This window comes from Canis lupus, chromosome 7 (genome assembly GCF_011100685.1).
Source record: "Canis lupus familiaris isolate Mischka breed German Shepherd chromosome 7, alternate assembly UU_Cfam_GSD_1.0, whole genome shotgun sequence".
NCBI classification, from domain to species: Eukaryota; Metazoa; Chordata; class Mammalia; order Carnivora; family Canidae; genus Canis; species Canis lupus.
In genome coordinates, this window is record NC_049228.1 from 73,998,250 (window position 1) to 74,024,023 (window position 25,774).

General features: G+C 37.9%; 1 protein-coding gene across 7 annotated transcripts in view; it reads left to right on the plus strand.

The window, feature by feature from the left end:
• Positions 1 to 25,774, plus strand: part of PTPRM (protein tyrosine phosphatase receptor type M) — a 778,989-nt gene that overhangs the window by 102,799 nt on the left and 650,416 nt on the right. The window lies entirely within an intron of this gene.

A 25,774-nucleotide genomic window follows, 5' to 3' on the forward strand; every position in this document is an offset into this window, starting at 1 on the left:
ATTTAATTTGGGATTTAAGGAGTGGCATTTTCTCTTTACCTAAAATGCTGACACTTTCTAGACAGACTACATTGAGTGTCCTACTCATCCCGTTTTTCCAAATATTTTTCTCTTTCCAGTTTGATAAACCAGTTGTGTAAAACCCACATGTTGTTTTTAGAATTGCCCCGAAGCAGCCAATGATTACACATTTCTTACAGTTTGTAAAACCCCACCAGATTCTTCCCTGAAGACAGGCTTTTGGAATTGTTTGGAAGTTAATAAGTGCATTGTGTAAAAGAACTACTTTACTTTTTCGTAGTAACGTTGGATTCTTGGAACCAAAAATGACAAGTGGTTACTGGCTTTAATGGCTGTATGGTTTAGCAAATACAGCAGAACAGTTAAGTTTTACTATCTAGACATAGAGATGGAATCCACCAGAACTTACCCCTCTTATTTTGAACAAGAGAAGCAGATGGACCACAGTTGAAAAGGGAGTTGGTGAGAGGCACCTTCCTTAGAAGGCCTTTCTCTCTCTGGTTGATTAATATCTCACTGCCCCCACTCCCAAACATGAATTCCATTAAGACAGAGGCTGCTCTGTTTCTGATCATCATGTGGCAGAGTTCCTGGCACATGTTCCTTGGCCCGTTTCTTGGAGTAAAACCCAAAGTCTTCCCCTGTGTGAACAGGCCCCCTGCCTCCCTCGTGCTTACTCCTTGAGTACCATGCTCTTCCTTTGGAGCCCTTTGCAGTGATTTCTCCTACCTGAAATGCTCTGCTCTCCATCCCTTGGATCTCTGCTCAAACACTACGTTTTCAGCAGACAGCCTCTCCTTTGCTGCCCCGCCTACCATTCTCTTGTGGTGTATTCAACAAACTTCTATCTTCTTTAAAAACAAAAAGCAAACAAACAAAAAACTACCTTTTCAGAGAGGACAGCCCCACCTTCCATATGAAACAGAACAGTTCCCACTACTTTCAACCCACATTCCCTATGCCCTACCCTGACTTATTTTTCTCTGTGGGCTTATCACCTAACCTATTACATATCTATTTCTTTATTGTGTGTCCAGCCCAAGCAGAATGTGACCTCCACAAAGACAGGGTGTATGCGTATGTACTTGGTTATTACCAGAAGGAATGAACAAAGAAGGCAAGGTGCTCAGTGTGTATTTGGGGATGAACAAATGAGTGAGGAAGATGTGATTTTTCTAGCACCTAGGTGAGGAAGGGCTTCAGACATCATCTTTTAGCAAGTAGGTAGTCATTATACTGGATGAGGGAGGGCACCCATACCTACAAAGGGGACATCTTGAGGAAAAGGGGTGGTTAGCCAGTCATGGCTCAAGGGTCATGGGTAGGGTGGCTATGTCTCTTTTTTTCTTAGAGTAGTCTTGACATACATCTTTTTTTTCCAGCTTAATATTTAATGGCACCCTTTTTCATCCTTAAAAGTTTCCCTGGTTGGATTATAAGATACACAGATGTTCCCCCAAGTTATGGTGGTTCCACTTAAACGATTTTTTGACTTTATGATGGTGTGAAAGTGATACATATTTAGTAGAAACTATACTTTGAATTTGGAATTTTGATATTTTCCCAGGCTAGCAGTATGCAGTGAAGTATTTTCGTGATGCTGGGCAGTGACAGGGAGTCTCAGCTCCCAGTCAGCCATGCTATCATGAGGATAAACAACTGACATACCTACAACTATTCTGTACACGTACATTCATTCTGTTCATCACTTTCAGTAGAGTGTTCGATCAATTACATGAGATATTCAGCTCTTTATTATAAGATAGATTTTGTGTCAGATAATTTCGCCCAACTCTAGGCTAACGTAGGTGTTCTGAGCATGGTTAAAGTAGGTGAGGCTGAGCTATGATGTTCAGTAGGTTGAGTGTATTACATGCATTTTTGACTGATGCTATTTTCAACTAAAAATGGGTTTATTGGGATGCTAGCACATCACAGATCAAGAAAAATCTCACGGTCATCCTACTTAAGAGATTTGATTGCATCCAGGGATGCTGTTCTGTGTGTGAGAACTCAAAGCCGGAAGCAGTAAGAGAAGCGACTTTTGGGACACAAGCATGTTTCATCCTTGACTGAATAGGGCCTCAGGGGAGTGAGAAGGTCTTCCCTCAAAGAACCACTGAGCATGTGCAGCTCTGGACCTGCAAGCACTATCACATCATCTGTCAGGTCCTGTGGAAGGAGACTCAGCAGTGACTCAAGAACAATACTGATCTAAGGTGATTCCAACTGTCCACATGATCCATGCAAGCCAACTGCCCCCATCCCTTTCACTTCCCCTGATCCTGCAAGCCCTCACCCAGGCTAGCTTCAGCTCTGGGGGTCTGGGACAATTTGGTGGTGGTAGTAACCTACTTATAGGAAGCTTGTGCCGTTAAATTTAGGAACTAACAGGGCATGACGAGAAGTACATCGTGAGTGTGGGGAATGGTCAGTATCGGACAGTTATTTAAGAAGAAGATCACATGGGCTATATTTTTATAGGTAGCAGTTAATAGTTAACTCAAACATTATATCTGTGTATGTTCATATATAGTAGATAAAGTATGTCAGTCTAAACTTTATCCTATACTTTTCAATTCTTCTCATTTTTATTACAAAATAATTTAGGCTTGCTCTTAGAGGAGTTAAATCTTTCTTTTTAAAACCCAATTTTTTGAGGTTTTACAGATATGGCATTATGTCATACTCAGTACTTATCAAAGTCTTTTTCACTTAGCATCTCAAAACATCTCTGCTGGTCAATACATATCAATCTCCTCCATTCTTTTTAATTGCAGCTTAATATTCTGTATGTGGATGTAGCATCATTGATTCAGTCATGTTCCTGTGATGTACTTTCAAGCTATTTTAGTTTTTACTATTACAAATACTTTTTAAACAAAAGATACCTATCTGTATCTATCCTTAAATGCTGATACTTTTATTTCTATGGAATAGATTCCCGAGAGCAGGATTGCTGAGTCAGAGGGCATGTGCATTTTAAATGCTAACTGCCATCACCAGATACTTTCCCTAAAGGATGTATAATTCATTCTCCCTGTAGCAATAGGGGCATTCCTGTTTTCTCACACCTCTGCCAACAGCAGATGCTTAAATCTTTTTATTTTTTCTAATCCTTCAGGTAAAAAATGAGATTATCTTTATTTTTGCCCTTTATTTTTAAGCATGTATTTACACATAGTCAGGTATTTTGATGCATTCTGCAACTTCAATATAGTAGCATTTACCAAAACTGCTAATATTCATTAAATAAATAGTTTAGACAACTAGGAAACTAGGAAAACACACTGTTCACATTTTGAAAAATCTGAATCCATCTTCCTATGCCATGTTGAGTGACTTATTTAACATGTAAGGACCTTTTTTTTCTCTTTTTTTTATATTTTTCCACATATGATTTTAAGTATGAGTAATAAGGGACTTTCAGATCAGGGTTTATAATTGGGGATATTTTTATTTTCTCAGATCTATATTTGGCATTCAAAGTTTTATAGTGAATTGTGACTATTTCTTATAGACTTTATGAGCCTAAAATGATATGGAAGGGTCACAGACTATAATGACACCTCACCAAAGAAGACATAAAGATGATAAATATATAAAAAGATGTTCAACATCATATGTCATCAGGGAAATGCAAATGAAAACAACAGTGAGATACCACTATATACCCATTAGGATGGTCAAAATCCAAAACACTAACAGCACCAAATGCTGTTGAAGGTGTGGAGAAACAGGAACTCTCATTTATTGCTGATGGGAAAGCAAAATGGTACTGGTACCATTGGAAGATAACTTGGCAGTTGCTTACAAAACTAAACATACTCTTGCCATACCATGTAGCACTCCACTCACACTCCTTGTGAAAACTTAGGTCCACATAAAAACCTGTAGTTGGATATTAATAGCAGCTTTATTCATAATTGCCAACACTTAGATGCAACCAAGATGTCCTTCAGTAGATGGATGAATAAATAAACTGTGATACATCCATCCAATGGAATATTATTCAGAGCTGAAAAGAAAGGAGCTGTCAAGCCATGGGGAGACATGGAGGAAACTTAAATGCATATTACTAAGGGAAAGAAGCCAACCTGAAAGAAATCAATTCTGTATGGTATCACCTAGTGACATTCTGCTAAAGGCAAAACTGTGGAGACTGTAAAGAGATCATAGTGGTTTCCAGGCTTGGATGGTGGATGGAGAGATCTACACAGAAGATTTTTAGGTCAGTGAAAATATTCTTTGTATTACAGTGATGGATACGTGTTATTATACTTTGCCCAAATCCATAGAATTTACAACACCAAGAATGAATCGTAATGTAAAATTATGGACTTTGGGTGATTGTGATGTGTCAGTGTAGGTTCATCCTAGGGAAAATAGTTACCATGTTGATAATGGGGGAAGGTTTGCATGATAATGGAGGTCAGGAAATATATAGGAAATTTTTGTACCATGCTCTCAATTTTGGTATACACCTGAAAATTGAGGTGTATTTTTACATACACCTCAAAAATGTTTACATACACCTCAAAAAAATTTAGATGTATAACAAAATTGCTCTAAAAAGTAAAATCTTTTGGGAGTGTCCTGGTGACTCAGGTAAGCATCTAAATCTTTTTTTTGGCTCAGATCATGATCTCAGGGTCATGAGATCGAGCCCTGTTTTGGGCTCTGTGCTAAGATGGAGGCTGCTTAAGATTCTCCTTCTCCCTCTGCCTCTCCTGCCTGCTTACATGCTCTTTTTCTCTCTCTAAATAAATATTAAAAAAATTTAAATATAAAAAAATAAAATCTTTTACAAGAAAGTAATACGGAAGACCGTGATGTATTCATGTGTCATGTAATTTTTAAGTTAATAGTTAACTTTAGCAATAGGCTTTTTAAACCCATTATTGAAATATAATTTAGTGGAAGCTATGAATTCTAAATATTTCAAATATGAAGGACTCAGACATGTTGCAGAGGGGCAGGTTAATGAGTGGTGGTGTCCTTTGGCTGCATGTGCATTCTATAATGGCATTTCTATCCCTTAAACCAAAGGTGACTATCTGAACACAGCTTGCTTACAGCAGCGAGCTCTATTCAAGGTGGCAGGTTTCTGTCTCCAAGGGCCTTAGTGTATTGTGAAAACTTCATTGATTGATGCTTGAATTGTTGCAGCACAACATAAAAATACATTGTTGTCTGGTAGTGATGAAGGGAATTGTGTTATTTCACATCATGCTTGTGAGGGATGACATTTTCGAGGAATATTCCCACATGTTAGAACTGTTGTTTGTGTCCTCTGTCCAAATGCACACAGACAAGGGACTAATAAGTTGGGAAATTCTTTTACCTAGGAAACTGGGCATTTTTTGCTTGCACAGAGAAAACTGAAGAAGTACCTATTATCCTACAACTTTATGGTATAAGTATTCCTTGGAAATAATGAAATGTATCCTTTTTGGTCCTTACAACTTGCACCAGCTGTGACCTCAGCTAACTGAGTGATGTGCCAGGTGTTACTCTTCCTTCCTTTACCCACTAAGAATAGCCACTCTTATTCTGTGTCTGCCCTGAGTGGCTGGTTCAACATTTGGCTCAATCCATAGTGAACCTGCCCAGCCCCTGGGACGTAACTCTTCCCCCTGTTCTCTAATGGTTGCAGACATACTTAAATAAATCTTGGAATCCAACATGTAATGGTTGATGGAGTCAAGGGGAAATGTGAGTGAAGTGAGTGCTCAGAGAAAAAACGACACTGTGCTTTAGAAACCTTTAACTTTCTTAAGGTTAACATGTATAGAAAAGCCATACTTGTTTTGAGGATTTTCCCTCCTTTTGTAATATAGTTCTTTTTAAAATGTGAATCTCAGAATTGGCTGAAAAATGATGGATAAACTTAATGAGTCTTTCTCAAAAACTGTTATGCACTATTTCATATAATCCTCAGATAGCTATGAGAAGGTAGCTCTTGTTACCCTTTTTGTTTAAATTGAGATTTAGTGTTCAAAGTATTTCACCAGGAAGGCAGCCCATGATGGCATAATAGTGAGGCTCTGAACTCACGTTCTCCCCTGGACACAGAATCTACACCTACATGTAGAGTAGCTCTTGCTGAAGAACTGCGGCTAATTGAACAACTTCTGCACAACAAATGACAGAGAGACTAATAGAGAAGGGTAGGAGAGATGGGGAAATGATAATGATGGGACTCCCACTTCTGATACGGCAACCTTTGTAAGGGAGGGATATCACTAAAGGGCTCACTGCGGATTTGCCCAACCTGGGGCATAGATTAAAATCAGTGGTTTAAAGAGCAACTAGAATATAAATAAAGGAAATCCATTAACTAACCCTACAGTGTTTGCCAAATTGAAATGGAATGCTAGAACTTTCTCTGGGGTTAAAGGCTCTGGTGCCACTTTTTATGCTCCCATTCCACCTTGATAACACTGATGGGAGCAGGGTATAGGTGTTCTTGCTGGCCTGCTAGGGCTACCCAATGTACCTAGGGCCCCTGGCTTGTATCTGGTCCAGTTCCAACCATCCTAAGGCAGCCTTGGGATGGCAGGTTCTGGGATTCTCCCCACACTGCTGCTCCCATGGCTTGTATCCAATACAGCTCCAGTCAGACTGCCCAAACCACCAGTCACATTCAGTATACACAGGGAATGCTCTTACATAGGGCTATGGCTTTGAGAGGTAGCTGTTCCTCATCCTTTGTAGAAAGAAATACAGAAAGCCAAACAATATGAGGAGTCAGAGGAATATATTCCAAATGAAAAAACAAGATAAAACTCTGAGAAAGAATGAGAAATTGAGATGAGGAATTTACTTAATAAAGAATTCAAAGCAGTGGCCATAAAAAAGCTAACCAAACTTGGGAGAAAAATGGGAGAAAACAGTAAGAACTTAAATGAAGAGTTAGAAAATATAAGAGCGAGCCAATCATAGAAGAAGAGTACAATAACCAAAATGAAAAATAAACTAGAGATTCAACAGATGATACCAAATAATGGATCAGCAACCTGGAAGACAGAATAGTAGAAGTCACCCAGTTAGAACAGCAAAAATTAAAAAAAAAGAGCTTAAAATATGAGGATGGTTCGGGACGCATGGGGGGCTCAGTGGCTCAGGGTGTGATCCTGGAGTCCTGGGATCGAATCCTCCATCAGATTCCCCACAGGGAGCCTGCTTATCCCTCTGTGCATGTCTCTGCCTATCCCTCTGTGTCTTTCATGAATAAATAAAATCTTTTTAAAAAATGAGGTTAGTTTAAGGGACTTCTAGAACAACATCAAGTGGACTAACATTCACAATAATGGGATCCTAGAAAGAGAAGAGAGAAAGGGGGCAGAAAACTTATTTGACGAAATAATGGCTGAAAACTTCCCTAACTTGGGTAAGGATTCACAGAGAGTCCCAAACAAGATGAACCTAAAGAAATCCACATCCGAGACATATTATAATTAAAATGACAGGAGTTAAAGAGAAAAAGAGAACCTTGAATGCAGCAAGAGAACAATAGTCACATATCTGGGAAACACCATAAGACCATAAGCTGATTTTCAGCAGAAACTTTTCAGGCCAGAAAGGAGTGGCAGGTACTAAAAAGGGAAAAACTAATAACCAAAATACTCTACCCAGCAAGATTATCATTTAGATTTGAAGGAGAGTTAGTTTCCCAGACAAGAAAAAATTGAAGGATTTCATTACCACTAGCTTGGTCTTACAAAAATATTGTAGGCCATAACTAGGAATAAGAAAACATATGAAAGAAAAAAATCTTACTGGTAAAGGCAAATGTATCATAAAGTACGGATCAGCCTTACTTACAAAGCTAGTGGGAGGATTAAAAGACAAAAATGGTGAAATCAACTGTAACTTAACTAAAAGTAGGTGAAGGATATAATATAATATATAATATGTGTGTATACACACACACATATTAATGTATAGGAACTTCATGGTAACCACAAACCAAAATCCTACAATAGATACACAGCTGCTTTATACCATAAGCAAAAATAAATTAAAAATGAATACACACTTTAATCTTAATGTAAGACCTGAAACTATAAAACTAGCAGAAAACTTAAGTAATGAACTCTTTGACATATATATATTTATATTTTATATAATTTATATAATTTATATTTATATATAAATATATTATATATTATATATTATATTTATATGTAATTATATAAATTTAAATAATATATTATATAATTATAATATATTACATATATATTATAAGTTATATATTATATAATTATATGTTATTATAAATTATATAAATTATATAAATTGTATAAATATAAATATATGTTTTATATATATATATATATATTTTTTTTTTTTAGAGAGAGAGTAGGAGCCAGTGGGAGGGTCAGAGGGAGAGACAAAATCTTAAACAGGCTCTATGCCCAGCATGGAGCTCAATGCTGGGCTCCATCTTATGACTTGAGATCATGACTTGAGCTGAAATAAAGATTTGGATGCTTAACCGACTAAGCTACGCAGGTGCTCCTAATTTTCTTTTTCTCTGGACTAGTCTCCTCAGTCATGGGCAACAAAGCTAAAATAAACCAGTGAGATTACCTAAAACTAAAAAGCTTTAGCACAGGGAAGGAAACCATCAACAAAACAAAAAGGCATTCTACTGAATAGAGGATATTTGCAGGGGTTAATATCTAAAATATTGAGAGCCTACACAACTTAATATTAAAAAAAACCCTAAGCAATCAAATTAAAACATGGGCACAGGACTCAAATTTTTTCAAAGAAGACATACAGATGGTGTTGGAGGGGTGGGGGTTCACATAATAGGTAGAAGGGATTAAGAGGTACAAACTTCCAGTTATAAAATAAATAAGTCATAAGAATGTAGTACAGGATAGGGAATATGGTCAATAATGTTGTAATAATTTTGTATAGTGACAGATGGTAACTAGACTTACCAACGGGATCATTTTGTAATGTCTAAAAATATCAAATCACTATGATGCACACCTAAAACTAATAGAATATTGTTTATCAATTATACTTCAATTTAAAAAATTAAGTAGCTTGCCAAGGTTAATCATAGCCAGAAAGTAGAGTCTGTCTGCCTACCAAATCTGCATTTTATAGAACTTTGCTAAAAGTGGTTTTTCTTAATGAGCAAATTTGTAATTATTGGTTAATGGGCAAGTGGAGCCTATTGGCATATACCATCAAGTGTTCTCCTTATAATTTTGTTTTCAGCATCAGTTTGATGCATATCTCTGTATTCTGTACTCTCTCACCTACTGTGTTCAGAAATTAAAATAGTGTTACATTCCTTTTTTAAAATTTATCTATTCATGAGAGACACAGAGACAGAGGCAGAGACACAGGCCGAGGGAGAAGTAGGCTCCACCCAGGAAGCCTGATGTGGGACTCGATTCCGGGACTCCAGGATCACATCCTGGGCGGAAGGCAGGCGCGCCAGACTGCTGAGCCACCCAGGGATCCCCCTAGTGTTACATTCCTAAAAAATAATCCTTATTCACATCCAAGAAGAGCTCCCAAACACATTACTGGTTTATTTACTAAATATTGCTAATTTGCTCTGCCTTCCTGATGACCACAACCACTTTACTAGCCACGTTACCTGCTTGATTGTTGGCTACTTAGCTTTTAATAACAACTCTGAGATTTTAAATTCACTTTACAGTAATTTTACATTTATATTTATGTACTAAAAATGTGGTCCTCTCATACCTATGGTTGTACGTTAGTATATTTCTGGTTTAATTGGGAATATGTAGGGATGGGGGTCCTTGGAAAAGAAGACCCTAGAAGTCTCTTCTGGTTGTCTGTTAAGTGCTGACAGTGGCTGTAGAGGAGAGTGTATAAATATAATAGAGCAAAACATTCATCAGAACTGATATTTATAATCATGCCTGACACCTAGTAAACACTGTATAAGTACTTTGTGAATGTTAATTTATTTCACCTCTACCATCCTGTGGGTGGTACTGTGATCTCTGTTTTCCAGAAGAGGAGGCTGAAATTGTGTATCATTCTCAAGAACACTCAGGTAGGAAGGGCTGGGATTCCAGTACAGTTGGTCAGTTTCTGGAGTTCCAGTTCATAACCATAGGCTGGATTTTTGCCTTATCCTGGTTCACGTGTATTTAAATATTCTGGCTGGAGAGTATCTCAGATAGAGCTATCTCAGGGGAAAATCCATAAGAATGTATATGAAACATAGCATTGAATACATACTAACTGGCATTTTTATTTAGAATTACTTGGCTATGGGGCTATGTCATCGATGCTATACATCTTCTTTGGGCTCCTAAGTGGCCCAGTGGTTAAGTATCTGCCTTTGGCACAGGTAATGATCCCAGGGTTCTGGAATTGAGCCCTGAGTCAGGCTCCCAGCTCAGCAGAGTCTGCTTTTCCCTCTCCCTCTGTCCTTCCCTCTGCTTGTGCTCTCTTGTTCTCTTTCTCTGTGAAATAAACAGATAAAATCTTTAAAAAATATTATAAATTTTCTTGAAAAAACAAAGAAGAAAAGACTGTGGCATATTAAATTTCACTCACTTCTGTTCCCTTTTATTATGCTATACCTGATTTATTCCAGCTTTCTAAGGATATGGGACAATTGTTACATGATTGGTGCAGTGTCTTCTTGGCTTGCATTTGATAGTAGAAAGTATTTAAACAACTCTATTTGTTAGGTGCCAAAAACCAAAATCAAAAAAGACTCATTGTGGTGTAATTGTAGGGTTGATGAAGATATATGACCTCTTCAAGTTACTTTTAAAATGCAGCTTAAAAATCAGATATTATTTATTTATAAGAAATCACAAGTGTTTTGTTTTGTTTTGTTTTTCACAAATAGTTTGCTACAGGGGCTTGTGGGGGAGTTAAGAAGTTTTTATTTCAAAGGCTCTGTGAGAACATCCTTTCCTTCTGTCTCAGGGATGGAGAAGTGTTTCATTGGCCAGAGCATCCTGAGCCTGAACACTACTGTTTGGGTTTCTTTAGTGTCCTATGGTTTAGTGTCCTGTGGTAATTTTTGGGTAAGTATAATTTGGGATTAATTTAACAGTGAAAACCCAGTTTGGAGAATATTTGTTTCATGTTTCCTCTCACCTGCTGCTGTGTACTTTGACCTTCTCTGTCACCTACTATCTGTGGTGGCTTAGTTTCTTTTTCTGTGAAACGAGGATGCATTTTCTCCTACTAGGACTGCTGTGCACATTAAGTGAAGACTACTTGTAACATCCTGGCCCTGAATTGTCACTCATTCGTTGTTGCTGTCCTGTTCCTTCCTTCTGTCTCTTCGGTGATAGCTAGAGGATCTTAGTGGGTATGGGGAGTTGGCAAAGGAACTTAGAGAATAATTGCCCACAGACACTTTCTTTTCTGTAGGAAGACACCTAGAAGCCCTGGTATGAGAAGTAATTTTAGCTGATCAAGAGTTTCCTTTAAGATGTGTGTGTGTGTGTGTGTGTATACACACATATATACATGTATATATCTATATCTATATATCTTTGAGAGAGAAAGAGAGAGCATGTGAATAGAGGGAGGGGCAGAGAGAGAAGGAGAGAATCTGAAGCAGACTCCCCACTGAGTGTGGAGGCCAATGCAGGGCTGAATCCCATGACCCTGGGATCGTGACCTGAGTTGAAATCAAGAGTTGAGTACTCAACCAATACAGCCAGCCAGGTTCCCCTAAAACCTTTTTTTTTTTTTTTTTTTGAGAGAGAGAGAGAGACTGTGAGTGGCAAGGGAATGGATGGGAAGGGTAGGAGATGGAGAGGGAGAATCTTAGCCCTGCGCGGGGCTCAATTTCATCACCCTAAGATGATCATGAATTACCTGGGCAGAAATCAAGAGTCAGACACTTAAATGACTGAGTCACCCATGCACTCCTATAGTTTCCTGATCAAGGGCTGTCTTTGCTTTCTGTTCTTGTGTGACACGTTGCCATAGATGTAGCAGGTTAAGAGAGTGGGCGCTGAATAGCTCCCAGTTCTCCCAAGTCAGAAGGCTGGGCTGGCTTTGTATGCTCAGGGCACCAGAAGGCCAAGATCAAGATGTCCCCTGGCTGAGTGATTATCTGGAGGCTCTGGGGAAGAATTCATTTCCATGTTCATTGCTGGTGGAACCCCCTTGCTTGTGGCTGGGCTCTGAGGACCGCATTTCCTTGCTGGTATTCAGCAGGAAGTTGTTCTCAGCTTGTCTAAAGCTATTTACATCCTTCTCATGGCCCTTCCATCTCCAGGACCAGCAAGGGTTCATGTAATCAAATCTTTCTGACTTCTCCCTTTTGCTAGCAGCCTGAGATAGCTCCCCACTTTTGAGAGCTCAGGAGATTAGATCAACCCCAGAGGGTAGAATGTCTCACTCTTAAGCTCTATTCTGCCATATAAAAGCATGGCATAATCATGTTATCATAATCCTAAGTATACATATGATGATATGCAAAATAATGAACAAGTCACAGGAGTGATATGTCATATTCTCCAGTTCTACAAGGTGTGGTATCTAGGGGTGGATGTGGGTGCATTTTTAGAAATCCACCCACCATAAAGGATATCTCAGAACGCCTCCAAGTGTTCCTAGCTTTGTCTGAGCTCTGCTGGAATAAGCACAAACCTGTGTGACCCAGCTAACATCGTATTTCAGCAGAGATGGCTAGTTTCATTTGATTTAAGAAGTTTGTAGGTAGAATTTTTAGCTAAAGTATGATCATTATATCTTGATGCCTCAAAGGGTGTTAGAGATTCCTAAAGATAATAGTGAACATATTAGAAGAGGGGAAAACATTGTTCAGGTCTTTCCAAACTGTTTATATCCAGACTCTTAATGTGTCTAATAGGTGAGATAGAAACATATTAGGGGTCAATTCATTGCTTATTTTATTGTAGGAATGAGTCTGTGGAACTGAGTCACCTGGGGTTTTTATAAATATAATTGAGATTATAGGTCATAAGTTAGAAGGTCCATTATATAAATGGGCAAACATAACATTACCAAGGTGATCAGTTACCAAGTCCTAGGGCGACTTGGCAACAGCAAAACTCTTAGAAGCAGTTCTCCTAAGGCTATTGATTTCTTTGAATTTACCTCCTAAGGCCTCTTCCAGGCCACCAGGCAAGGCCAGGCAATAATTCATCTCTTTGAACAGCACCTGATGGCTAAAATCAAGTCAGTATTCATTACTTTATCATAGGGATAATCTCAGAAAAGGGCATTTGTATCAGTAAGAATTCTTTGGCTGCAAGCAATAAAACTGGACCACAGTTAATTTAAAGCAGGAGAATTTATCCTAAGGACATCAGGAAGCTCACAGAATCCAGTGGCAGGCTAGAAAGCTGGACTCAGGGTAGTGACTGTCAGGAGCGAGCCAAAGAAGTTTTAGGAAGATTTATTACCTAACTACTGCCCTGTCTTTTTTGGGGCATGCTGCAGGCAACAAGATGGAATCCTTTCTTCTTTCTAGGTACCACACTCATCAAGACTGAAGAGAAGCATTCATGGACCTTTCTGCAGAAAGGGAGGGGCTCCAAGTCTGTACCCACTAATGGAGGGATACATACCTTGAAGGAACTCAGGGTGTGTTTGCCAGACACAGAGGAAGTAAATGCTGGGGAAAAGCTCTAAGACAAAAAGCCAACCTTCACCCTGAAATCTTTTTGCTTAAAGTGCTTTCTCAAAAACTATTCTAAAAAAATATATTGAGTGGTGATTAAAAAAAAAAACACACTTCTGCCTTAAACAAGACAGTTTTTTATTGTTACACAATTGCTGTCTTAAATCATAGAAACCCAAAGCCCCCCAAAGCTAATGTTAAATTAGAATATTTCAGGCATATTCCCTGATATGCATAATATCAATGAAATCCTTTGACTAGGTGGATATGAAGGGGCCATTTAGCATATGACAATGAAAACCTGTGGCAAAAAAAAAGATATAAAAATCCCAGCAAATAACACAGGAGCAGAAAGCATTGTTTGTTGTCCTGGAGTCATGTTCACTGATTATTTATTTGTAAAATGAATACAAACTACAAAAATAATCCCCATTCTATTTGTTGCCTGATAATAGCTTTTAAAATGAACAACATTTGTGTCTAACATAAAAAACCCTCTGTATTTGACAATTTATGGGTAAGTGATCATGTTGTAATAGCATTGTATCAAAAGCTGCTTTTCTTTATAAACCCTTATATTTAATCCCTCCGACCAGCCAACAAGCTATATGCTTCCCAGGGAATTAATTTAAGATTGAAGATAAAAAGAGGGGCCAAAGTTAATGACATCAAAGAGAAAGCTCCTGAAAAAAGTAATAGTTTCAAAAAGATTTTGACTGTTTTATAAAACAAATATAAGCTTCTGTAGAAAGAATTGGTGTAAAATAAGGTTATTTCTTCTGACTTATTCAAAATTATTTTGTTCTAGTTTATAACCTCATCTAATCTCATAATAAATGTTTTAAAGTAAAATTTTAATGTGTGCATTGGGTATGCACAAAACTGACCAGTTTTACTATTAGATTGCAAAAACTGTTTTAAATATTGATAATGTAATTTTGATAAGGCAAATCATTACTTTTAATAGTATGGGATTTTTTATGCATGAAGTATGAGATTTCTAAATGGGTAAAATAGGCAAAAAGAGGTTCATTGGTGAGTTAGAGAAAATCTGAGATTTAATTGTGCTCTGGCAAGGAGATATAATAGTAGCATAAAATCACCGGGGGGGGGGGGATCACTTTTGGCGAATACTCTCCATTTTCAATAAAAACCTTTCCATGTAATGCATGTAATGACTTATACCTATAGTGTAATTGAAGCAACACATTATTTACACATTTAATCTTATTTTGATTTACTCTAATTTATCTGATATCAGCAGCCTGTTAGATGATAATTTAAAAATCCACTGCTACCGTAATTGCTTTAGGAAACCTTCCTAATGATAATTTTATTCCCTAGAATAATTTAACTTTCCATTTAAAATGCACATCTAAGCACAGTAAAGTATGTATTGGCAACAGAAGATGTTTATGTTCATGTAGAATGATAATTTCCTTAATGGACAGCAAGCAATACTATGCTTCATATTTTATGGTAATGGAGATGGACTGAAATTACATTAGACTACATGTACCTTCTATATTTGTATGGGCCATAAATAGGGAGGTATATAAGAGTTTAAAGTATTAAAAAAAATTCCCCAGAAGTGTGTTCATGGAACCAAACTGAAGCAAACTGAAGTTATGACATGGTGTTTTGTCAGCTCTCAAGACACTCCAGTGAAAGCTGCTTCTCCAGCATAGTAGCACTTTGGAAGACCTATGCCTGACTCTTTCCTGGAAAGATGGGCGGGAATGGTTCTTTCTCCGAAGCCACAATGCCATGTTTCCAAGTCTGTGTCCCATGCCTGAAAGACAGCACCCTCTCCTGCTTATAACAGTGGCTCCCCTCCAGGGAGTTTTACTCCATAGGGAGGAAATGCTAGAGAAATCTCTGAATGTGCTCTCACTAGAAGAAAGGAGATAGAATGATGGAGAATCTCAAAAGGAAAGATGGTGTCGGAAATACAGAGATAGTCCTTTAGAAAAGCTCTGGGGATGCTGTTCCCCCAAGCTTCGATGCTGTTGAGTATCTTTGGCCTATCACTGGAAGTTGAATACAAGGTAGAGGTGTTGGGGAAAAAGAAATCCCAGATAATGGCATTCAGGAGAATCCCGGGGGTTCATGTGTGATGAGGCAGTAAGTTGTAGATGAAGGTTGATACCTTTATGTGTAAGGTATCAACTGAAGCAGGTGCTTCCAGAAGTCAAGAAGAGATCAGTCCAGACACTTCCAAGCTATAAGGATTTGCTGTTGGGTGATAACAGTTGCCTTTTGTGCATCTTTCCCTGTATGTTTTACTTTTGTGGGAGCATCAGGACAGGCAACAGTCCCCGGGGGGGGGGGGGGGGCGTGTAGCTCACAGGAACTATGACTTTCATAGATGAATTCAGCTGGTGCCAAACCAGAGCCTTCAGGGATGGAAGCCACAAATTAAAATGCCAGATCTCTCCTTCCTTTAGCCTTTGAGCCTCCTCCTGGAGCCCCCTGTTCATGGACCCCAACCAGAGGCTGAGCCCATGTAGGTTGGTCTCGTGGGAGTGGTAGAAGGGTAGAGAAGGTGGGGGTGTATTTGGTAGCTAGTGGAGAATATTGAACCCAGACTTTATGTAAAAGTTGGAAGTGGGGATCCCTGGGTGGCGCAGCGGTTTGGCGCCTGCCTTTGGCCCAGGGCGCGATCCTGGAGACCCGGGATCGAATCCCACGTCGGGCTCCCGGTGCATGGAGCCTGCTTCTCCCTCTGCCTGTGTCTCTGCCTCATTCTCTCTCTCTCTCTGTGACTATCACAAATAAATAAAAATTAAAAAAAATTAAAAAAAAATAAAAAAAGTTGGAAGTGCACAAATTTATATATCATTCCATGTTATGATGAATAGTTGAAAGCATGATGAATTATAAAGGAAGTTTACTGATACTATTTAGTTTATAAAACCTTACTCATGCATCTCATTCTTCTGCACATGGCTAGGTAATTGGAGGGATTCATCACCCAGATTTTTCCTGACAGTCCAAAGCACTTCCAGAGATGGAAGGATACTGAACACACAGAATCTACAAAGAGGGAAAGAAGTCTATTGATATTCTCTTCTGTAGGGAGGAGGAGTGGTTATTTACCTAACCATGGAGACCTTGAGCTATGATAACTTTTCATCACCCCTTTATGGTGTTATATTTTTAAAAGATACAAAGTTACTAGAAGTTGTGCCATAGGAGGCTTTAAAATGAAAAGGAATCTTGTCAACAAACTAGGACCATAATATGGATCTTTGAATGGAGAACTGAAGCCTTTGAGATTGAGACAGACATAAACCCTACAGTTCAGGATGATCCTACCTCTCCTCTTTGTGTGTGGTGACCTGGCTTGTCTACTTCATATATTGTTCATATATAGAGTTTTTGTTGCCTCTGGTATTCATAACACACTGCTAGCTCAGAATTTTTGTATATTACTCTGTAAAATATTGTGGATTATTTCAAATTTCAGAAATGCTGCAGAGAACCATTTTTAATTTGAGAAGCAAGATAAAAAGTGTTCCCCCACACAGCACAAGGGAGAGATGTTCTTAAGAAAATTATTTATTATAGGAAAACAAATAAGGGCGTGAAAGGATAGTATTAAAATTCTAAAAGAACATTTTTGTCATTCGTAATAACTCCTGAATAATAAAATTGTATATGTATCTTTTAAATATGCAATAATAAAAAATATGACCCTTAAAATATGTTACAAAGGTAACAAAGCTAGTGAGGAATCACACAGAAAGTCTTGTACTTCATGTGGAGTGAATCCAACAAATACAGATACTGAGAAGCTATGATAAATATAGTTATTGTTTTAGGAATAAAAGAAGGCTCTTACAGAAGAACAAACTCCTGTATGTCACCTTTACCCTAAAAAGAAAATGTTATAAAATATGCTCTTAACTCACATATAATTTTGTGTGCTCAATCTAATATTGGAGCTAAGTAGAGAAATTTTAAAGCAGAAAGGTTATACTGTTTAACTGCTTGATTCTTGGTAATCTGAAGATGAAGTTATTGTTGCATTGCATTAATTTAGTTAATTGTAGGTAAAAGCTAGTGGAGTGTGTACAACGTCTAAGATCTGTTAATCATTTTCCTTTGCTGAAAAAGGTCATAAAATATGTTGAATTACACAAACTTGTGCCATACACGTTGGATAAGTTGGTAAATAATTGTTTTTAAAATTTCTGTGTGTGTGTGTGTGTGTGTGTGTGTGTGTGTGTTGTTTTACCAAAGTGAGGAAGGTATGGTTTTCTTGGAGGATTTTTTGACTTTTCATCTTAAGTCAAAGCAAGCACAGTAATAGTGTTTTTATTTTCACTACTTCTCTGCAAATCCACTTGTATCAGAATTTTTTTGGTAACTCTAAACACAAAGACATTGAAGGAGTCATATATTATCTTGATCTCATTTAACTCCCCTTGATAGGTCCATGTGAAGATCACATATTAAGTGCACTGAGGGTCATGATCATCTAATTCATATGGTGCAGATGGTGTAAAGGGGAAAATTTTTTGCAGAAAAGTATAAAACACTAAAACTCTCATTTTTAATTGTTTATGTTGTCTTTTTAAAAATATAATGGCCATACACTACCCTATTAGTTTTCAGGTGTATGGCAGAGTGATTTGATATTTTTATGCAGTACGAAATGATCCCCACAATAAGTCTAGTTACCATCTATCACCATACAAAGTTATTACAATGTTATTGGGCAGCCCGGGTGGCTCAGCAGTTTAGTGCTGCCTTCAGCCCAGGGTGTGATCCTGGAGACCTGGGATCAAGTCCCATGTCGGGCTCCCTGTATGGAGCCTGCTTCTCTCTCCCTCTGCCTGTGTCTCTGCCTCTCTCTCTGTGTCTCTCATGAATAAATAAATAAAATCTTTTAAAAAAACAATGTTATTGATTGTATTTTCCATGCTGTACATTACATCCCTGTGACTTACTTATGTTGTGACTGGAAGTTTGTACTTCTTAATCCCCTTCACCTATTTTGCCCACTCCCAAACCCCTACCCACTCTGGTAAAACCAGCAGTTTGTGTCCTGTATCTATGAGTCTGTTTCTGTTTAATTTATTTTTGTTTTGTTTTTTAGATTGCACATGTAAGTGAAATCATATGATACCTGTTTTTTTCTGAATTATTTCACTTAGCATAATACCCTCTAGGTCCATCCTAGAAGCAATATGGCAATATTTCATTCTTTCTGGTGACTAACTTTCCATTATATATGTGTCTGTGTGTATGTGTTTGTGTGTATCACATCCTCTATCCATTCATCTATTGACAGACACTTGGGTTGTTTCCATATTATCTATTGTAAATAATGCTGCAGTGAACATAGGACACATTCAGCTCTTATATTTGATGTTTTCATGTTCTTCAGATAAATACCCAGAATTGGAATTGCTGGATTATATGAGTTCTATTTTAAAATTTTTTGAGGAAACTGCATACTACATACTGTTTTTATAGTGACTGTATCAATTTGCACCAACAGTGTACAAGGGTTCCCTTTTTCCCACATCTTTACTAACACTTGTTATTTCTTGTCCTTTTGGTTATAGCCAATATGATAGGTGTGAGGTGATGTCTTTCTGGTTTTGATTAGCATTTCTCTGATGACTAGTGATGCAGAGCATCTTTTCATATGCCTATTGGCCACCTGTATGTCTTTTTTTGGGAAAATGTCTATTCAAGTCTTATGTCCATTTTTAAATCAAGTTGCTTGTTTCTTGGGATATTTAGTTATGTAAGTTTTTTAATATACTTGGTATTAACTCCTTATCAGACACATGATTTGCAGATATCTTTTTTCATTCATTAGGGTGCCTTTTTGTTTTATTGATTGTTTTCATCACTGTACAAAAGCTGATGAGTTTGATGTAATCCTATTTGTTGCCCTTGCCCGAGGAAACTGGTCCAAAAAGTATTGCTAAAATTGATGTCAAAGAGTTTACTGCTTGTGTTTTCTTCTAGTTTTATGGTTTCAGGTTTTATATTCAAGTCCTTAATCCATTTTGAATTTATATTTGTGTATAGTGTATGATAGTGGCCCAGTTCTTTTGCAAGAAGCTGTTCAGTTTTCCTAGCATCATTTATTAAAGAGACCGTTTCCCCCATCTTGTATTCTTGCCTCTTTTGTCATAGAGATTAATTGGCCATATATGCACTGGTTTATTTCTGGGCTCTCTGTTCTATTCCATTGATCTGTGTGTCTGTTTTTGTGCCATTGCCATGCTCTTTTGATTACTACAGCTTTATAGTATAGATTGAAGTCAGGGAGCATGATACCTTCCACAGATCGCTTTGGTTATTTAGAGCCTTTTGTGATCCCACACAAATTTTAGGATTCTTTGGTTTAGTTTGGTGAATAATGCCATTAGCATTTTTATGGGGATCACGTTGAATATATATATTGCTTTAGATAGTATGGACATTTTAACAATACTGATTATTCCAATCTATGAGCATGGAATACTTTTCCATTTATATTTGTTGTCTTCAATTTCTTTCATGAATATGATATAGTTTTCAGAGTACAGGTCTTTTACCTCCTCAGTTAAATTTATACCTGGTATTTTATTCTTTTTGATGCAATGGTAAATGGAATTTTAAAAATTTCTTTATCTGATAGCTCATTAGTGTATGGAAATACAACCAATTGCTCTATGTCAATGTAGCGTGCAACTTTACTGAATTTAATAGTTTTTTTTTTGTAGAGTCTTTAGGATTTCCTATATTTAATATCATGACATCTGCAAATTTTACTTCTTCCTTTTCAATTTGGATGCCTCTTATTTGTTTTCCTTGGTTAATTGCTGTGGCTAGGACTTACAGTATGATATTGAATAAAAATGGTGAGAGTGAGCATTCATGTTTTGTTCTCAGTCTTAGAGAAAAAGCTTTCAGCTTTTACCATGGAGCATGATGTTAACTGTCGTGCTGTCACCTTCTTTAAGCATGAAGTACTACTTTGTAATTCTCAGAGAGTGTGAACAAAATATAAAGATCATAGTAACTTTCCTAATTATAGGTAAGTAATTAATGTGGTGTAGATTTTCACCTAACTAGGTTTACTTGAATCAGGCTTAAATGAGCCAATGTGTTATCAATTTAACCTCTGTGTGTGTATTTGTGTGTCAGCGGGGAGGAGGGTAAGCTCTGGGAAAACTGATCATTGAGAAATAGTAGATTTTAAAAAGAGAATGGCAAAATGAAAGAAACTGGTATAATTTTTAGAGGGAGAAAAACTGTCTCTCCTATTCATTCCACTGATGGACCCAGCATGACTGAATTCAGTAGAATTCAATGGGATTCAGTAGGTATTTACTTATAGTTGGCTCTCTCTGCTATTGTTGATCAGACACTGACCAGTTTCCATTTTTTATTCTTACTCTAGTTTTATTTGAATAATTCATAAGCACAAGTTATGGAATGATACAGACCTCAAATAACAGAATCAAAGCTATAAGTTAATAATATGCCGAGATATTTTGCAACTGAAACCACAAGTTAATAATATCACGAGATTTTTTTTAAGGTTTACATGCTGATAAGTAAGTGTATCTTTAATGTTGAATTTTTATCGTATTTTATTTTTAGGTTTAAAATAAAGGTTTTCAAAATTATAAATGCTAAAAAAATAAAAATAAAAAATAAAAAAATATTATAAATGCTGCATAATTTAAACTTATTTTATATCCTTGAAGATAATTTTGTTTTTCTGCTGTACTTTGATGCACATTTAATAAGCGTATAATATTCAATATATTAACAATATAAGAGGCTTGATTTGAAACGCCAAACTTTTAGTGTATGAGGCTAAAATTAGGGTCTCAGTCTAGTCCACATTCAACACTGACTAAGCAGCTATTTCCTCAATGCTTATAATTGGCAGGTTTTGTTAGGTGCTATGAAGAATACTGAATTACACTGATATTCTATTCTTACATAGCTTGTACCCTAGCATGTGAAACAGATCAAGTAATTAAGCTTTTGTACTTTAATAGATTCCAGAAAAGAGTTAAAATGCATACACTCACTGAACAAACCTAATGAGAATTTATTAGGTGTAAGCACTATATTAGACATACATCAATCATATAAAGGGCTCTGGGTGTTAAGGAAATGAGAGATGATGACACAGGGTCTCCGGAGACAAAGATGGGTGCCCTGAAGTGAATGTGTCTCTCGGTGACTGTATGAAGGGTGTCAGCATGGGAAAGGTGCCAAATTCCAGGGTGCACAGACCGTAGTAGCCGGCCGTGCGTGTAGGATAGCTGGGTTGGGAGGAACACGCAGGACAAGGAAGATGTTAGGTATGCTTGGGATATAGATTGCGTAAAGAAGCCTGGAGAGGTATTCAGAAAGGTTGCTTAGGGTCATGTTTTGGAAGAAGGCAGAAGGAAATGTAGTAAGGAATTTAGACACTAAAGGCAGTGAGGAGCCACTGGAAGCTTTTGAGCAGTGACTTGATCTAAGTAGGATCCATCTGAAAACAGATTGGACCAGGGAATTGATGCATTGAAGAGGAGTTAAACAAGACAGAGCTAACTAGCATCTGTACCTGAGCTCTGGGCAGTGTGACCTCTGACCACGAATGATTGGATTCCTGGTGCTGGAAAGAGGTCTCATGCCCAGCCACATTGAGTGCCTATGCTCACCACTGCAGCCTGCCAGTGCTGTGCCACCCACTCCCACGTGGCCCTTGGGCCTATGGTAGCAGCCTCCTCCCACCCTGCTTATCCCTGTCTTTGAGGCAGCTTTCGGATTTTTTCCCCACCTAGGAAACCTGCTAGTCTCCTTATACATAGGAAATATTCCACAAACACTTATTAACTCCAAATCCTCCCTACTCTGCCTATACTTCTGACTTCCCATGTGCCCTTTTCACTGACTCAATCTTAGATCTGAAGATCACCAGGAAGATCTCATCATTTTGTGGATTCTTTCTCTGGGCATATCTTTTGGAGTTATTTGTCCAGCCCTTGGAATCTTGTGATTTCCTGGTTCATAACCACGTCTCACCCACCTGGCTGGCCTGGAGAACATTGATATTAACTTGTGTTTCAGGTTGCCCATCAGCACAGGAATGCTACCATGAGCAGTATGACCACCCTTTGGGGACTGCAGAGCCTTCTCTCATAAGTTCTCCCCTTTGATTCTTCTGATAACCCACCTCTGGGGCAGGTGACACTCCTGAGCTTAGTTATAAGTTGACACAGTTGCAGTGAGAGACCGTTACATGACTGAGGTTTCAGAGTAAGTGATGGGGTGGCAGTTTTTGTATGGAGAGCAGGAACGAGGAAATACAAGCACACTTTTTTCCCCTAAGATTTTATTTATTTATTCATGAGAGACAGAGAGAGAGGGGCAGAGACAGAGGCAGAGGGAGAAGCAGGCTCCATGCAGGGAGCCCGATGTGGGACTCGATCCTGGGACCCCCGGATCACGCCCTGAGCCAAAGGGAGATGCTCAACCACTGAACCACCCAGGTATCCCTAGAAGCACACTTTTATTACATTTGTAAGCACCAGGCTTTGTGGGAAGCAGATGGCTTATGTGCTCCCCTCAGCTTCATATTTTAGAGATAAGGAAATTTGCCCTGGTTAAAAAGTGTCAGAACCTAGGCCTTCCTACAGCGGAGCCAGCAAGTTCAGCACACAGTGTGTGCCTTGCCCCATGCTCTGGGAGCACAAGCCACTGTGTGTTGTTTCCCTGTCGTGGCCAGGAGCAAAGGGGGCTGGCACCGACCAGCAAACCTGTTGGGTACTATTTCAACGTGAGGGAGTTGAGTGACCAGTACACAAGTGGACTTAAAATTAACCAGGATCTCCTGAAAATTTTACAGACCAATGTCAGAAAATAAGTAATCAGCAATGCCTGCTGAGTGAATTTACTTTCCCTGTCAGTCAACATCCCTGGCTTTCTTCTTCTTCATTATGCTCATTAAAGTTGTAATTAGTAGTAAGTACCTTTTAATTTTTAAAAAATAATTTCCTTACTTCATATCAGTGCTTTATACTCAGCCAGTGTTTTTACCAAATAATGTGCCTTCCTCAAAAGGGCTTATTGACCTTGAAGGTGATAAATCATTTTCCTTTATCATTGTACCACAAAGAGCCTAATTAAATAATTGTCAAGCAGCTCTATTTACATTATCTTTCACATCCAGGTACCTTAGGGATATATACTTGAGGAAAAGATGATTGTACTGACACTTAGTTTGTCGGTCATGGATCGGCAGAAATCAGAGGAGCCATGTGCCACATGGGTACAATCAAGATCTTTTATTAATAGCTGTAGAAATTAATGTCATTCAGGAGCAAACCCTGAGCTGTGAAAGGTGAGCTCTCTACGACAGAAGCTCCTGGAGGCCAGACGTCCCTGCTACTATTCCTACCTGGAAAAGAACGCAAAGTAGATACAGATTCACAGTGGTCCCAGGTGGCTCCCAGTGTGGAGCATTGAAGGCCGCGTTTCTCTAATTAATTCATTAGTTGTTTGGAATGGTTTATGCAGAAAAATCACGTTCATAGAAAAAAACCTGTGATTCGGTTCTGAGGCTAGCACCAAAGTTCATATTTAACCGCTGTATTTTCTCCCATTGTTCTGCCTTATGTGTTATTTACATTATTATATGTAGTGCCTTATATTACACCTGCTTTAATTTGTCTGTATTGCTTATTGGGCTGAGAGTTCCCTGAATGGGGATGTTTTGTCTCAGAAAGTGCTCAGGCCTATTCTGACATATACAATTTTTTTTTTGACAGTGTATGACATTTTGTAAGTTCTAGTGAACTACATGTATAAATGTTTTCAAGAGAGAAAACTATTCAGAACTCCAAGTCTGGAAGTCACAAAATACTCCTGGAATAGGTAAATTGAAGACCATATGCAAGCAGTACAGCTCAGTATTTTAAAATTACAGTCATTACCTACACTTCATTAATTCTGACTGCCTTGATAAACCCTTCAGGAGAAGCCTAACATTTCTTCAGCTGCACAGTGATATGAAATGAAGGGTTAGTACTGGGGTTTTAGACAGGCCTTCTTCAACTCTATATTCTTTTCTAATCCAATGGAAAATTAAATTATGATTATATGTTGAGTTATTTTCTAGAATTTTAATGGAATGGGAATAGTGCTATTTATAATAGATTTCTTTTTTTTATAATAGATTTCAAAAGCATTGTCCTATGACCCAGAAAAAATATTTACCTGTTTTCACTTTGCAATGGATATTTCTTTTTTTTTTAAAGATTTTATTTATTTATTCATAGAGACACAGAGAGAGAGAGAGAGAGAGGCAGAGACACAAGCAGAAGAAGCAGGCTCCATGCAGGGAGCCTGATGCAGGACTCGATCCTGGGTCTCTGGGATCACGCTCTGGACCGAAGGTGGCACAAAACCGCTGAGCCACCCGGGCTGCCCACAATGGATATTTCTTATATGCCACATCTGAATTAAGTAGTTTTTAAAAAGATAATTGTTTAGTATAAATGTTTTGATTATACATTTTGGTAGTTTTGAGATCTTTACTCCAGCCAACTTCCATGTGGGGAAATATGAAAATCAGAGTACTTTTATTTTTATTATTTATTTATTTTTATTCATTGAGAGAGAGAGCATATGTGGGAGTGAGGGGAAGGTCCGAGAGCGAGGGAGAGAGAATCCCTAGCAGACTCTGCACTGAGCATGGAGCCTGATGTGGGGCTTGATCCCATGACCCCGAGATCATGACCTGAGCTGAAATCAAGAGTCAGATGGTCAACCAACTGAGCCACGCAGGCATCCCTAGAGTGCTTTTATATTTGGAAATATTGGAAGCAAAATTTAAAAAATTTTTGTATTGAACATATGGGAACAATATGGAAATTTTTGAACAGTGCTTTAAATAAGAAATTGAATTGGGTTGTGTTTATATTTTGAAATTTAAATATCTGTTAGACTAGACCACTTTCTGACTGCAATCCCCTTGAGAAGAGACTGTGTTCTAGTTTTTATCCAAAATGACTTTCATAGAGCTGGGCACATAATAGGAACTATTGATGTTTGTAGAATGAATGAATTATGAAAAATTGACTCAGGTATGTTGAAGTCCACATTATA